At 40.8% G+C, this 15,554-nt stretch overlaps 1 pseudogene; it reads left to right on the top strand.

The window, feature by feature from the left end:
- The first annotated feature begins 660 nt into the window (after window positions 1–660).
- On the top strand, window positions 661–5,246 carry LOC111557499 (annotated as a pseudogene).
- The last annotated feature ends 10,308 nt before the right edge of the window (window positions 5,247–15,554 follow it).

Genomic DNA, 15,554 nt, shown 5'->3' with positions numbered 1-15,554 from the left:
CCTAACACCCATCACCAACACCAACTTGTGTCCAAAGATGGTTTTTAAAAATTCTGTGATTTCTCTTCTCCCTTTACAAGAAGCTCTTTCCTATTCCCTGTCCTAAAAGGATAAACAAAGAACTCTTCTTACAAGAGAAGTCTGTCTTGCTCACAGTGTTGTACATTTTGATGTGTTTTGATGTGTTTTGATGACTTTGTAAGGGTGAAATTGTAGTGTAGGGCTAACATGTAGCTTGAGAGATAACAGCTTTGTGTTGACACTGTAGCTTGAAAAATAACAGCTTTGTTCTGACACTGAAGGTTAAGAGATAACAGCCTTGCTTTACTCTTGTAAATTAGGCTTCACCAATGAAGGAAACAAAAGTTCAAAGAAAAGAGCATCAGAGGCAGGGTCAAGGAGATCCACTGGTTGCAACTTAATGGCAGAAAGTCTAAAATAGTCACCTCATCTGGGAACTGTTTCTAACTCATCTGGGAACTATTTCTCTGTTTTGTTCCCAGGTGATGATAAAACGATGTAATCGGCTATAAAAACTCTGTACCCCCGCTGTTCGAAGCCGCACTCTGATAAAGAGTGTTGCTCCCGATAGGTCGGCCTTGACTCTCATTGCAATAAACTTTGTTGTGACTGTCACTGGTGCCTGTAGCATTCTGTTTCAGGAGTCGTGTGAATGCAACAACTTCCCGTCAGAGGAGCCTGTCCTGAACAACTAGCATTTTCAGCCTGTCCTTGTCAAAGTTTTCTCCAGTAATTTTGTTAGGAAACACTATTCAGGAAGAAAATTGGTTTTATGGAAGATTCATGAATCAGGCAGCATCTCATCCTGCAAATAGGGGGGCTCTCCACTGAGCTACAGAAGAAAGGTCTTTAAAGGCAGGGAGAGGGCATTAAAAGAGAAGACAAAGAAAGGAATTTATTAGCAAGGAATGCGGTGTTTAGGCAAGTCTGGCTTCTTAAGGGGAGTGGAAGGGGTCTGTCAGTAAATCCTCAGTATCCCAGGGGAAGGCCACCCTGAAGGAGTGCTAACAGACCACCAGAAGTGCATGATTGTGTGGAGAAAAGGGAACAATCTGAAGATGAGCCCAAATGTGGAGAGCAGAGAAGCCTTGGGAAATAGGGCAGAGAAACCAAGTGGCAAGTGTGCAGAAGAGAAGAAACTGTTGGCTACACGAGGTTGAGGTTTCCAGTACCGTCCACCTCCCTAAAACCACACATTATGTTCCTCTATGGCAGGAATTCACATTGAATGGCAACCTCTAACAGCGGTCTGTGCTGCAGCCCCGGTGACCCCAGGAGCAGCTGCGGTGAGATCAGTGAGATCCAGTCCTCCCGGGCTGGGCTGGGGGAGGACAGCGAGCAGAGGGGTTCTCTTGTGCTGACAGCCAGCCCTCATCCGGCTGGAGCAAAATGTTTCCACCCCTGTATCTGATCTCCTCTTCATCTCCTCTGCTTTTTCTTTCCTGTTCACCCTGTCCACTCTCTCTGGGTAAAACGCCTTTCTGTTTCTCCTCCCGTGATTTCCCTACTCCTCCTCGCTAGGGAGATGCCCTCAGGCTGTCCCGAAGTTGGAGTCTTGCATAGGGATGCTAACTAAATAATAATCTGAACTCCCATCCACATGTTTCCTTTGATAATCTTAGCCATTCTGTATTCAGTGTTCTCGGTTTATGGAAATCTACCTGTCTCAGGCCAGGGATCTGGTTATCATGTGTGGACTCTGCATTGGGGGTGGTTTTGTTAATCCTTGGAAGGAGGTGGGGACCAACTACAGATTTTGTGGAACCCAGAGCTGGAGCTTCTGCAATATCTCTCCTCTGCTCCATTGGCATTTTTAAAAGAGTATTCCAATTGACAGAGTAGATGGAAGGGGACCAAATGGAAGCAGAGAGACCAGCTGGGAGACTCTGGAGGTCTGGATTCTGATGGTAGTGGGAGCTAGTGTGGTGGCCTTCAAAGTGGAGGGAGAAAAGTAGACAGATTTGCAGGTGGAGCTCAGAGAATGTGCTGATATGGAAAGGAAAGGGAAAGCAAGGGAAGGGAAGGGAAGGGAAGAATCGAGGGCAGTTGCTAGATTTTGGGTCTAAGGGACTGGATCAATGCTGTTGGTGTCTCTGACAAATAAATGCAGTTTATAGTAGTGTCTCTAATGTTGTGAGTATCATAACATATGCATTATGTTCACGGAGAGATGGATGGCTATAATACAGGATTCCCATTCAGGAATCAGCCTTATTCAAGGGCTGTTCTGGCAGGGTCTGCCTCCTTGAAGAAACAGGCTTTCAAATATGATTCACACTTATCTTCCACCTGGGTCGAGGGCGGTTCTGTGCTTTATAAATCCTGAAGATGGGGACCATATAGAGACAGTGAAGAGATATGCAATGAATTACTGAAAAGAAATGCAGAAGAGCTATATAGATGATTTGTTGTTTAACTTAAGGCACAGTTATTCTGAAAAATGTGAGAATTGTTATGCTGAGCTGGGATTACCTGTCAACTGTCCTAGGAAGTAGAATATGCTTAATCTAGTGAAGCTAAGAAAGTATAACTCTACTAATGCACTCAACTGTATTCGTTTTTTCTTTCGTTAAAAATTAAAAAAATTATTCATTTGTGTGTGTGTGTGTGTGTGTGTGTGAGAGAGAGAGAGAGAGAGAGAGAGAGAGAATGAGCATGGGAAGGGCAAAAAGAAGGAGAGGGACATGCAGAATTGGATACAGGCACCAGGCTCTGAGATGTCAGCACAGAGCCCAAAGCTAGACTGGAACCCATAAATAGCGGGATCATGTCCTGAGTAGAAGCCCAGCACTCAACCGACAGACCCACTCAGGTGCCCCTCCATATTTTTAAGAAACAGAGACGGAGAAGAGAGGAAGAAGGAGACAAAGAGAGAAAGAGAGAGATAATCTTAAGCAGACTTCATGCTCAGCATGCAGCCTGATGTGGGACTCAACCCAAAAATTCTGGGATCATGTCCTGAGCCGATATCAAGAGTCCAATGCTCAATCGACTGAGCCACCCAGGTGCTCCGTTTCTTTAATTTTTTGTGTATCAAGAGATTTTGTAATAATCTTAGAGAAATGTCGGTATTTTCTGGCTATAATTCTTTAATGTCTTAATTCAGAATATAAAAGCTTCACTGGATTCTAAGCTAAGGTTTTTAACTTTAAATATAAAGTACATTGTTCTCTCTCATGTCACAATCCCTGACAGGGTGGTTGCACACACGAAATAGAAAAAGACACTTTGTCTTTCCACACAAGCATCCCTTTTGTGCCCTGAAAGGTTGTGTTGGCCTGTGTAGCCCCCCTGGCTGGCTTCTTAATGGCAGAAGAAAATTTCCATTTTGAATAAAAATGGTGTGGCAGGGGTCTCCCACTGAGATGCCCCCAAGTCAAATTTTGTGTTACTTGCTGCATTGCTCTTATGAGGAACAACTACCAGCAGCAGCAGCTCAGAATTCTCTTCTTAAACTACAGTATTTTGTTTCCTCTTCTGTGAGCTACTTAGAGCCCACAGAAAAATCTCTTACCCAGGAAGAGTTAGTAGCTCCAGGAAATCCTGGAAAGTACTTGGGCATTCCCCAAGTATTGGAAGAGAACTTCAGGCTTTCTATACACTTCGAATAGGCTTCTTTAGAAGCCTTCTATAGAGTTCCTGGGAGTGCAGCAGTCACTTATGGGAGGGGACCCAGGGGCAACAGAGGAGGGGTGTGTGTGAGGGGAAAAGGGGGGCCCTATAAGGAAGCAGCTGGAGGTCCATCCTAATGCTGTGGCTTTTGTTTCTTGATGTACCAGGGCTTAGAGACCAAGATGGAAGAGCTTCACAGCTGAGACTTGTCTTAGTGGGTAAGATCGGAGCAGGGAAAAGTGCCACAGGCACCAGCATCCTCAGAGAGAAAGTGTTTCATTCCAGCATTGCGGCAACATCAGTCATCAAGACCTGTAACAAAGGGAGCAGCAGGTGGCAGGGAAGAGAAATTGTGGCCGTGGATACGCCTGTCATTTTTGACACTGAGGCACAGGATGCTGCACCTGCAAGGAGATTGCTCCCTGAATCTTCCTGACCTCCCCAGGGTCTCATGCTCTGCTCCTGGTGGTCCTGCTGGGCCGTTACATGCAAGAAGAGCACAAGGCCATGGAAAAGATCCTGCAAATGTTTGGACTCAGAGCTAGGAGATACATGATTCTCTTATTCACCCGGAAAGATGACTTGGATAGCATCAATTTCCATGAATACTTAAAGGAAACACCAGAAGGTATCCAAGAGCTGGTGGGGAAGTTTAGTGATCGCTACTGCATTTTCAACAATCTAGTGACAGAAGCTGAGCAGGAGGCCCAGAGAAACCAGCTGCTGGCCCTGGTCCAGTGAGTGGTGGCTGAGCATGAAGGAAGATGCTACACTAATAAGATGTACCAAAAGGCCGAAGAGGAAATTCAGAAACAAATACAAGTGATGCAAAAACTTTACAGAGCAGAGCTAGAGAGACAGAGGGTGCAGATAAGAAGGGAGTTTGAAGACAAAGTCAGAAAGCTGGAACATAAACTGGAGTGACAGAAATGAAGCAAAACATGGAGAGAGAATTGGCAGAGAAAGAGGTTTTCTATGTCCTAAAGCAACAAAATTCCAGTTATCAAATTGAGAGTCAATGTTGACTACTTGAATTTATCATAGGAGCACTGAAGAAGGCTTTTTTTTTCTTTCACCTGTTTATGGAAGATTAACTTGAATGAGAAGATCTCCTTATTTCCTACCCATTTTGTGCTGGCCCTCCCCAACCCCTCACCCCCCAACTCATTCACCAACCTTGGAGCACTCTTCCTTCTGTCTCTCAGACTCTCAAGACTAAGGGGTATAATCAGGTTCACTGTTGGCGATTGGTAGATATTTGATTGACTTAACAGGGGAGGGACAAATTCTCAATTTGTGGAACTCCAGAGTAGAACGTATTGATGCTCTTCTAAGAAGATGACCCCAAACTTTACCTATTTATCCTGAATAAAATCTAGATTCTTTCTAGATTGGTGTACCCTCTCCCTTTGTGACTTCTACTCACTTGTTTTTGCCTTTGGGACACAGTGATCACCTTCCCCATATAGTTTGTTAGAAAGATTGGTTCTTTGGGGTGCCTGCCTGGCTTGGTCGGTTAAATGTCCGACTTGAGATCAGGTCATGATCTCATGGTTGTGAATTCGAGCCCCACGTGGGGCTCTGTGATGACAGCTCAGAGCCTGGAGCCTGCTTCAGATTCTGTGTCTCCTTCTCTCTCTGCCCCTCCCCCACTTGTGCTCTATCTCTCTCTGTCTCTCAAAAATAAATAAATTTAAATAAATAAATACAAAATAAAAAAAGAAAGATTGGTTCTTTGTGTTGGATAATCTATTGATGGAGATGCTTATAGAATTCTTTCCAGATGAATGGAAATTTATTTGGTAACAGTTTTACAGAAGGATTCAAATTGTTCCTTATAAGCTGTCCACTGAAGAACAAAGAGTTTTTTGGAAAATAGGCCTCTCAGAACTCAACTAAGTGAAATGCCAGAAAGAGCAGTTGAAAGACAGAGATTCAACACAGAAGAGAACTGTTTGCTCTATTCAGATATATCTACAGCAACTCTTTGACTGACTTCAATGCAACATATTTGCTGAATAACCAGTTATCTCCTTTTCATGTGAAACTAACTGTTGCCACTTCACCTCCATCACCTCAGACCTTTATTGCTTACTGCACATACCGCCCCCTCCCAGTTGAATTATTTGTTTGTTGTTATTATAATAAAAATTTTCTGTTCTCTCATATTTATATAAAATTGGAGTGCTCTTTTTCTTGGAAAACATCTTTGCTATAATTTTCTTTATTATTTTCTTTGAAATGTATTTATTGATTTATTTGAGAGAGCATGAGCAGGGGAGAGGCAGAGATCAAGAGAATCCGAAGCAGGCTCCACACATCAGTGCAGAACCCAATGCAGGGTTGAACCCACAAACCATGAGATCATGACCAGAGCTGAAACCAAGAGTAGGATGTTCAACCGACTGAGCCTCCCAGGCACTCCACTTTTGCTACCTATTCTAAGAACACAGGGGTGAGTTTCACTTTTTGGTAAAAGTTCAAGATGATTTCGGAACTAGTCTTGGTCTACCCTCAAGATATTTCTCCTCCTTTTCCTTGGAAGTTCCCAGCCACATCCTTAAACCCTCTGCCAGTCAAACACCACATTCTCCTTGGATTCATTCATTATGCACTGATAGAAATTATGTGTAACCAAGGCTTCAGAGGCCTTTCTGGTTTTCCTGGAGCAAAAATTCCTTTTAATATATGGATAGCAGTGGGAGGGTCTTTATCCCTTTTCTACTTTTCTACTTGGTCCTTCTCACATAATCCATTCTAGCATTTCCCAAAGCACATTTACATGTTGTACCAATATGTTCTAGTAGTCATATGTGACTTATGGAAACTCTCCTTACTCTGCCATCTTGAAATTGGCTTCTCCATGTCCAAACCCATTTTGCCTGAAGGGACATTATCTCTCCCAGTTTTCCTCAACACACATAGGTTTAGACTGTACTTTTAGTTAATCTTGAGGATAAGAGAAGCACAACACAAAGAAGCTCATAATCCCTTTAGAAATAGTCACTCAGGAGAAGGGCCAAGATGGCAGAGTAGCATGAAAGTTTTCTGCTTCTCTTGACCCCGAAATATAGGTAGATAAGCACCAAAGCATTTTTGCACACCCAGAAAATGTACCTGAGGATTAATACAACAATCTGCATAACCTGAGCCACAGAACTTGGCACGTACGAGGCACAGAAAGGTGATTTGGGGAGAGAGAACCCAAGGAGGGTAGGGAGTTGTTTTTGCTTGTGTAGAGAAGGACAGATACAGGGGATAGAGTACAGGAAAATAGTCCCCCCAAAAGCAGCTGGAGAGAAAGAGAAAGAGTGGAAACACCCATAAGGGACTGACCAGGAAACATAGGAAGGATAAAGCAGAGTTTCAATACCATTAAGGGGGACTCTATAAACAGGGGAACACAGAGTTGGAAACTCTGCAGCTCAATACTTGGCGATGCTGTGGTGGGGAGGGCGAATCCCTAGGAGCAGACAGTGAGGTCTGAGGGCTCCTCAGGCCACATGGCGAGAGGTGGTTACCCTGATAAGAGGACATTTGGTAGAGGCTGTGTGGCCTACCCACAGTCAAAGGTCCCAGCGGACTTCAGAGAACAGCTATTTGCTGGTGTTGGAACAAGGGCGTTAAGGGTGGTGAAGTCTGGCACCACATGTATGTTGTGATTTGTCATAATCTCTGAGACGCTGCTGCTACATGATCACGTGAAAATTTTGTGGGGCAGGTTGGCAGTAGTAGTCTCTGGGCATCTGCAGTAGCGCCACCACACAAACGTTCCCAGGAGCCACCAGCACCTGGCCATTGCTTGGCAAGACACTTCCACAGAGGGTCAGAGTGGGTTCAAGCTCCAGGGCCCTCAGAAATGAGGAGTTTGGAAACACAGCTCCATCTGAGATAAAATTCAGAAGGGAGGTGCCACTTGATTGCTTGGTCATGGATAATGTAGAAGTGGGGAGTGGATGGAAGCTGGAGACAAAGGACGGTTGCATGTTTGCCCGTGGGTGAGAGCACAGAGTTCTGATTCTGGAGACTGGGTACCTGGGTGACGCCATTTACACCTCTCCCATGCATGCGCATTCACACATACACATGCCACATGATCCACACCAGTAACCCTAGCAGCGTCATACAGTGGAGAACAGAGCGATTACACCAAGCCCCATCCAACTGCACTAACGAAGCTCTAGAGGACTACAACAAGTCTCTCCACCTGCTTAGTGTATTCTCTGGACTATAAAGTGCTCCATAGTTCAACTTCTAGGGGAAACTGGATGTAATTTCATTCATATTTCATTCTGTTTGCTGATCCATTTATTTAATATTTTTTCTCTTCCTTTCTTGTTCTTGAGTACAAAAAGAAAAATTATTTTTATTTTCCATTTTTATAAAAAATATTTTCCTTAAAATTTTCTACTGCATTTTTTACTTCTTTTGTAAATTTTTACTCTATTTTACTTTCATAATTTCATTTTATTCAATTTTATTGTATTATTTATAAAAAATATTTTCGGGGCGCCTGGGTGGCGCAGTCGGTTAAGCATCTGACTTCAGCCAGGTCACGATCTTGCGGTCCGTGAGTTCGAGCCCCGTGTCAGGCTCTGGGCTGATGGCTCAGAGCCTGGAGCCTGTCTCCGATTCTGTGTCTCCCTCTCTCTCTGCCCCTCCTCCATTCATGCTCTGTCTCTCTCTCTGTCCCCCCCCCAAAAAAAAACGTTGAAAAAAATTATAAAAAATATTTTCAAATGTTTCCTACTTTTTTCCCCATCTTTTTCTTTTCTTTTCTTTCCCCCTTTCCTCTGTTACATCAAGCTCCTTTCAACAATCAGACCAAAACACACTTAGGACCTAATATCCTTTATGTGATATTTTTGTATTGTTTTTAATTTTTAGTTTTTCTTTTATTAATCCTTTTCTTCCTAAACAAAGGAATTCACCCCCAAAAAAGAACAGGAAGCAATGGCAGCCAGGGACTTAACACGGATATAAGCAAAATGTCTGAACCAAAATTTAGAATCTCGATAGTATGAATACTAGCTGAAGCTTAAAAAAGCATAGAATCCCTTTCTGTTGAGATAAAATAATTAAAATTTGTCAGTACTAAATTAAAAATGCTAGAACTGAGATACATCTCAAAAGGTTGCCATGGCGGCAAGGATGGATGAAGCAGAGTAGCAAATCAGCGATGTAGAGGACAAACTTCTGTTGAATAATGAAGCAGGAAAAAAAAAGAGGGAAACGAAGGCAAAAGAGTATGATATAAGATTTAGAGAACTCAGAGACTTATTAAAGAGGAAAAACATCTGAATAATAGGGGCCCCAGTAGATGAGAGAGAAAAAGGGGTAGAAAATTTATGTGAACAAATCATTGCAGAAAACTTTCCTAACCTAGGGAAAGACACAGACATCAAAATACAGGAAGCACAGAGAACTCCCATTAGATTCAACAAAAATCAAAGATCAACAAGGCTTATCATAATCAAATCACAAAATACACAGACGAGGAAAGAATTATGAAATCAGCAAGGGAAAAAAGTCCTTAACCTACATGGGAAGCCAGATCTGGTTCTCAGCAGACTTATCCACAGAAACTTGGCAGGCCAATAAGGAGTGGCAGGATATATTTGATGTGCTGAATCAGAAAAATATGCAGCCAGGAATTCTTTAAAAATTTTTTTTTCAACGTTTATTTTTTATTTTTGGGACAGAGAGAGACAGAGCATGAACGGGGGAGGGGCAGAGATAGAGGAAGACACAGAATCGGAAACAGGCTCCAGGCTCCGAGCCATCAGCCCAGAGCCTGACGCGGGGCTCGAACTCACGGACCGCAAGATCGTGACCTGGCTGAAGTCAGACGCTTAACCGACTGCGCCACCCAGGCGCCCCCAGCCAAGAATTCTTTATCCAGCAAGACTGTTATTCAAAATAGAAGGAGAGATAAAGAGTTTCCCAGACAAATGAAAAATAAAGAAGTTTGCGACTACCAAACCAGCCCTGCAAGAAATTTTAAGTGGGATTATCTGAGGGGAGAAAAGATGAACCAAAACAAAAAAAGACCAAAAGCAACAAAGACTAGAAAGGACCAAAGAACATCCCCAGAAACTCGAACTCTACAGGCAACAAAATGGCAATAAATTCATAAATTTCAGTACTCACTCTAAATGTCAGTGGACTAAATGTTCCAATCAAAAGACATAGGGTAACAGAATGGATAAGAAAACAAGATCCATCTTTATGCTGTTTGCAAGAGACCTATTTTAGACCTAAAGTAACCTTCAGATAGAAAGTAAGGGGATGGAGAACCATCTCTCATGCTAATGGTCTCCAAAAGAAAGCCAGAGTAGCCATCCTTATATCAGACAATCTAGATTTCAAAATAAAGACAGCAACAAGAGATGAAGGAGGGCATTATATCATAATTAAGGGGTCTATCCATGAAGAAGGCCTAACGATTGTAAATGTTTATGCCTCCACCATGAAAGCACCCAAATATAGAAACCAATTAATCACAACCATAAAGAAACTCATTGATAATAATACCATAAGAGTAGGGGACTTCAAAGCCCCACTTACAGCAATAAACAGATCATCTAAGCAGAAAACCAATGAAACAGTGGCTTTGAATGACACACTGGACCTGTGGACTTAACAGATATATTCAGAACATGTCATCCCAAAGCAGCAGAATACACATTCTTCTCAAGTGCACATGGAACATGCTCCAGAATAGGTCACATATGGGACACAAATCAGCCCTCAACAAGTACAAAAAGATCGAGATCATACCGTGCATATTTTCAGACTACAGCACTATGAAACTCGAAATCAACCACAAGGAAAAATTTGGAAAGACAACACATACATGGAGAGTAAAGAACGTCCTGCTAAAGAATGAATGGCTTAACCCAGAAGTTAAAGAGGAGATTAAAAGTACATGGAAGCCAATGAACATAACACCACAGCCCAAAACCTCTGGAACTCAACAAATGTGGTTATAAGAGGGAAGTATATAGCAATCCAGGCCTTCCTAAAGAAGGAAGAAAGGTCTCAGGTACACAACCTAACCTTACACCTTAAACAACTGGAAAGAGAACAGCAAATAAACCCCAAACCATCAGGAGATGGGAAATAATAAAGAGCAAAGCAGAAATCAATGCTATGAAAAACAAAAACAAAAAACAGTAGAACAGATCAATGAAACCAGAAGCTGGTTCTTTGAAAGAATTAACAAAATTGATAAACCCTTAGCCAGTTTGATCAAAGAGAAAAAGGAAAAAATGCAAATAAATAAAATCAAGAATGAAAAAGGAGAGATCACAACCAACACAGCAGAAATACAAACAATAATAGGCGAATATTAGGAACAATTATATGCCAATAAATTGGGCCATCTGGAAGAAATGGACAAATTCCTAGAAACATATAAACTACCAAGACTGAAATAAGAAGAAATAGAAAATTTGAACAGACCCATAGCCAGTAAAGAAATTGAATTAGTAATCAAAAATGTCCCTACAAACAGGAGTCCAGGGCTGTAGGGATTTCCAGGGGAATTCTACCAAACATTTAAAGAAGAGTTAACACTTATTCTTTTGAAGCTTTTCTAAAAAATAGAAATGGAAGGAAAGCTTCCAAACTCAATCTACGAGGCCAGCATTATCTTGATTCCCAAACCAGACAAAGATCCCACTAAAATGAGAACTACAGACCAATTTCCCTGGTGAATATGGATGCAAAAATTTCCAACAAGATACTAGCCAACTGGACCCAACAATACATTAGAATAATTATTCAGTACGATCCATGGGATTTATACCTGGGATGCAGGCCTTGTTCAATATCCACAAACCAATCAATGTGATACATCACATCAATAAAAGAAAGGAAAATAGTCACATGACCCTCTCAATAGATGCAGAGAAAACATTTGACACAATACAGCGTCCTTTCTTTATAAAAACCCTCAAGAAAGTAGGGATAGAAGAATCATACCTCAAGATCATAAAAGCCATATACAAAAGACCCACTGCTGATATCATCCTCAATGGTGAAAAACTGAGAGCTTTCTCCCTAAGGTCAGGAGAAGGACAAGGATGTCCACTATTGCTAGTGTTATTCAACACAGTATTGGAAGCCCTAGCCTTAGCAATCAGACAACACAAAGGAATAAAAAGCATCCAAATTGGCAAGGAGGAAGTCAAACTTTCACTCTTTGCAGATGATATGATACTCTATATGGAAAACCCAAAAGATTCCTCCAAAGAATTCTTAGGACTGATATATGAATTCAAAAGTCACAGGATATAAAATCAATGCACAGAAATCGATTGCATATCTATACACCAGTTATGAAGCAACAGAAAGAGAAATCAAGGAATCAATCCCATTTACAATTGCACCAAAACCCATAAAATACCTAGGAATAAACCTAACCAAAGAGGTGATAAATCTATACACTGAAAATTATAGAAAGCTTATGAAAGAAATTGAAGAAGACACAAAAAATGGAAAAATATTCCATGTTCATGCATTGGAATAACAAATATTGTTAAAATGTTGATAGTACCCCAACAATCTACATATTCAATGCAATCCCTAACAAAATAACACAAGCATTTTTACAAAGCTGGAACAAACAATCCTAAAATTTGTATGGAAACATAAAAGACCCCGAATAGCCAAAGCAATCTTGAGAAAGAAAAGCAAAGCTGGAGGCATCACAATTCCAGATTTCAAGATGTATTACAAAACTGTAATAATCAAGACAGTATGGCACAAAGATATAAAACAGATGAACATAAGGGAAAGGAAGCAAAAAATAATATAAAAACAGGGAGAGGGACAAAACCTAAGAGACTCTTAAATATGGAGAACAAACAGAGGGTTTCTGGAGGGGTTGTGGATGGGGGGATGGGCTAAATGGGTAAAGGGCATTAAGGAAGACACTTGTTGGGATGAGGACTGGGTGTTATATATAGGAGATGAGTCACTGGATTCTATTCCTGAAATAATTATTGCACTATATGCTAACTAAGGAATGAAAATTTTAAAAAGAAGTAATAATTAAAAAAAAAATAGTCACTCAGATTGAGATAGATTTGGTTTCACTGTAGAATGTGCATACACTTTGCATCTACTGTTTTCATTATTGGAATTTTAGCCAAAGTTCCATTATGAATTTAACATCCTACTGTATTATAACCTTCTGTGAGCAAATATTTAAACAAAGAGACACACATACCTCCCAATAAAAAGTAAATACAGGTTTAATCTGAAAAAAAATGTCTTTAACTGCAGCGATTCTTTCCTAAGTACATTCAATTATTGTCACCTTTGCATTCAGGTTAATGCTGTAGATGAGGCAAAGCCAAAGGTTCTACTCCTAAGAAGCACTAGGGAGATGAGAGTCCCACGTGAAATACCCTGAGAGGGGCACCTGAGGGGTTCAGTCAATTAAGTGTCCATCTTCGGCTCAGGTGATGATTGCACAGTTCATGAGTATGAGCCCTGCATGGGCTCTGTGCTGAGGGCTTGGAGCCTGGAGCTTGCTTCAGATTCTGTGTCTCCCTCTCTCCCTGCCCCTCCCCAACTCATGCTCTGTCTCTGTCTCTGTCTCTCTCAAAAATAAAATAAACATTAAAAAATATTGAAATACCTTGAGAGCAGTGATGCCCATTTGTCTCCCATGGCAGAATGCAGGTAGAAAGTCCTTGATAGATATTACACATGGTGGTTCACACAATAGGAGAATGACATGTGCGACACATTCACTTCTCTCCAGCATTAAGAGTTTATATCTATTTATCCATTCATTAACATTCATTGATTGTTTTACTTCAGGGTAGATTTTATACCATAATACTACAATGAGAATCTAAGAGCACCGGGCTGGCTCAGTCGGTTGAGTGACTGACTTTTGATTTCAGCTCAGGTCATGATCACACCATTGGTGGGCTGGGGACCCATATCCGGCTGTACGCTGACAGCTTGGAGCCTGCTTGGGATTCTCTCTCTCCCTCTCTTTCTGCCCCTCCCCTGCTTGTGCTCACTCTCCCTTTCCTCCGTTTCAAAGTAAATAAATAAACAAAACAACAACAAAAGAGTACACTGAGAATTTAGAGATAAGTAAAACAAAGTCCCTTTGGAGACTGGCTTCACTCACTCAGCATAAAAACTTTGAGAATAATCCATGTGGTGTGTGTCCATAGCTTGTCTTCTTTAATTGCTGACTAGGATTCCATCTTATGGATGCACCACAGTTTATCACTTCTTTTTTATTTAGTCTTATGCCCATAATTGACTGCTCTTATCTCATTGCATTGGCTAAGACGTCTATCACGATGTTGAATAGTAAAGGATGGACATGGCTTGCTTTGTTCCTCAATATATCTTCAGTGATTCCCAGTTAAGTAAGTGAGATACTGGATTACAGTAGTTTGTATTTGTATTTGTATACACAAATTTGTATTTGTGTGTGTATAAATATTTTAAACAAGTATTCTCCACTTTTTATAAAAGTTTTTAAAATTTATTTTGAGAAAGAGAGAGAGAGAGAGAGGGAGGGAGAGCGAGCATGTGTGAGCAGGGGAGTGGCAGAGAGAGGAAGAGAGAATCCCAAGCAGGCTCCACACTGTCCCAAAGAGTCAGATGCGCTGCTCAATCCCAAGAACTGTGAGATCATGACCTGAGCTGAAATTGAGTCAGACATGTAACCAACTGACCCACCCAGGTGCCCCTGTCTACTCTTTTCTTGAGTGAATAGCTATTATATTATTTATCATGAAAAGCTGTTAAATTTTGTCAAAGGCTTTCACAAGTCATCTATGGAAATAACCTTATGATTATTTTTCCTTAAGTCTATTGATAAGGTGAATGACATTAATAGATTTTCCAATAACGAATCAATTTTTCATTTATGTTTAAGAATGTGGTGTTGGAGTCTATTTGCTAGTATTTTATTTGGTATTTTTGTTTTGATACTCATGAGAGATATTGGTTTATAGTTTCATCTTTTTGTATGGTCTTTATCAAGCTTAGGTATCAATGCTATACTTCTTTTGAAAAAGCAGTTAGGAAAATTTCCCTTCACTTCCAATGTTCTGCAACAATTTAAAGAGCACTGGGACTATCTGAATGTTGAAGGTTCAGAAGAACTCCCATGCAAAACCATCTGGCCTTGGTACTTACTTTGTGGTGTGGTCCCTGAATGGCTTTCTCAATCTCTTCCATGTAAATTGGTCTATTTCACCTTCATCTGTCTAGTGGAAATAGTTTTGCTAATCTGTATTTCCCCAGGAAAGTTATCCATTTCATCCAGATCTTCACATTTATTTGCAAAGAAGTCTTAAATTTTAAAAATTTCTTCTGATTTAGTTGTCACAACCTCTCATCATATTGAAAATTTTATTTGTGTCCTTTTCCCCTTTTCTTATCCAAAAAGATGAGTAGTTTATTTTTTTTCAACAAACCAGAGTTTTAATTTATTAATTAGGCCCTGTATGTTTTATTCCCCACCACATTAATTTTTGTTTTTATCTTTATTATTTCCATACTTTCCTTTAGTTTACTTCCTTTTCATGGGTATTTTTTGGTGTGGGAATTGAATTTATTAATTTTCATTCTTCTATTCTTATTGGAGAAGTTTTGGGCGTGCTTCATTTTCCTTCCCTCATTTCTTTGTTTTTCAAAAATATTTATTTATTTTAAAGTGTACTTATTTATATTGAGAAAGTAGAGAGAGTATGAGTGGGGGAGGGGCAGAGAGAGAGTGAGACAGAATCTGAACAGGCTCCAGGCTCTGAGCTGTCAGCACAGAGCCCAACGTGGGGCTTGAATCTATGAAGCGTGAGATCATGACCTGAGCTGAAATCAGACACTTAATCCACTGAGCCACCCAGGTGCCCCAAGCAATGTCAAGATTTAAACAC

This window comes from Felis catus, chromosome A2, assembly GCF_018350175.1.
Source record: "Felis catus isolate Fca126 chromosome A2, F.catus_Fca126_mat1.0, whole genome shotgun sequence".
Taxonomy (NCBI): domain Eukaryota; kingdom Metazoa; phylum Chordata; class Mammalia; order Carnivora; family Felidae; genus Felis; species Felis catus.
The sequence above is the reverse complement of the archived record's forward strand: the minus strand, read 5'-3'. Positions and strand labels throughout refer to the sequence as shown.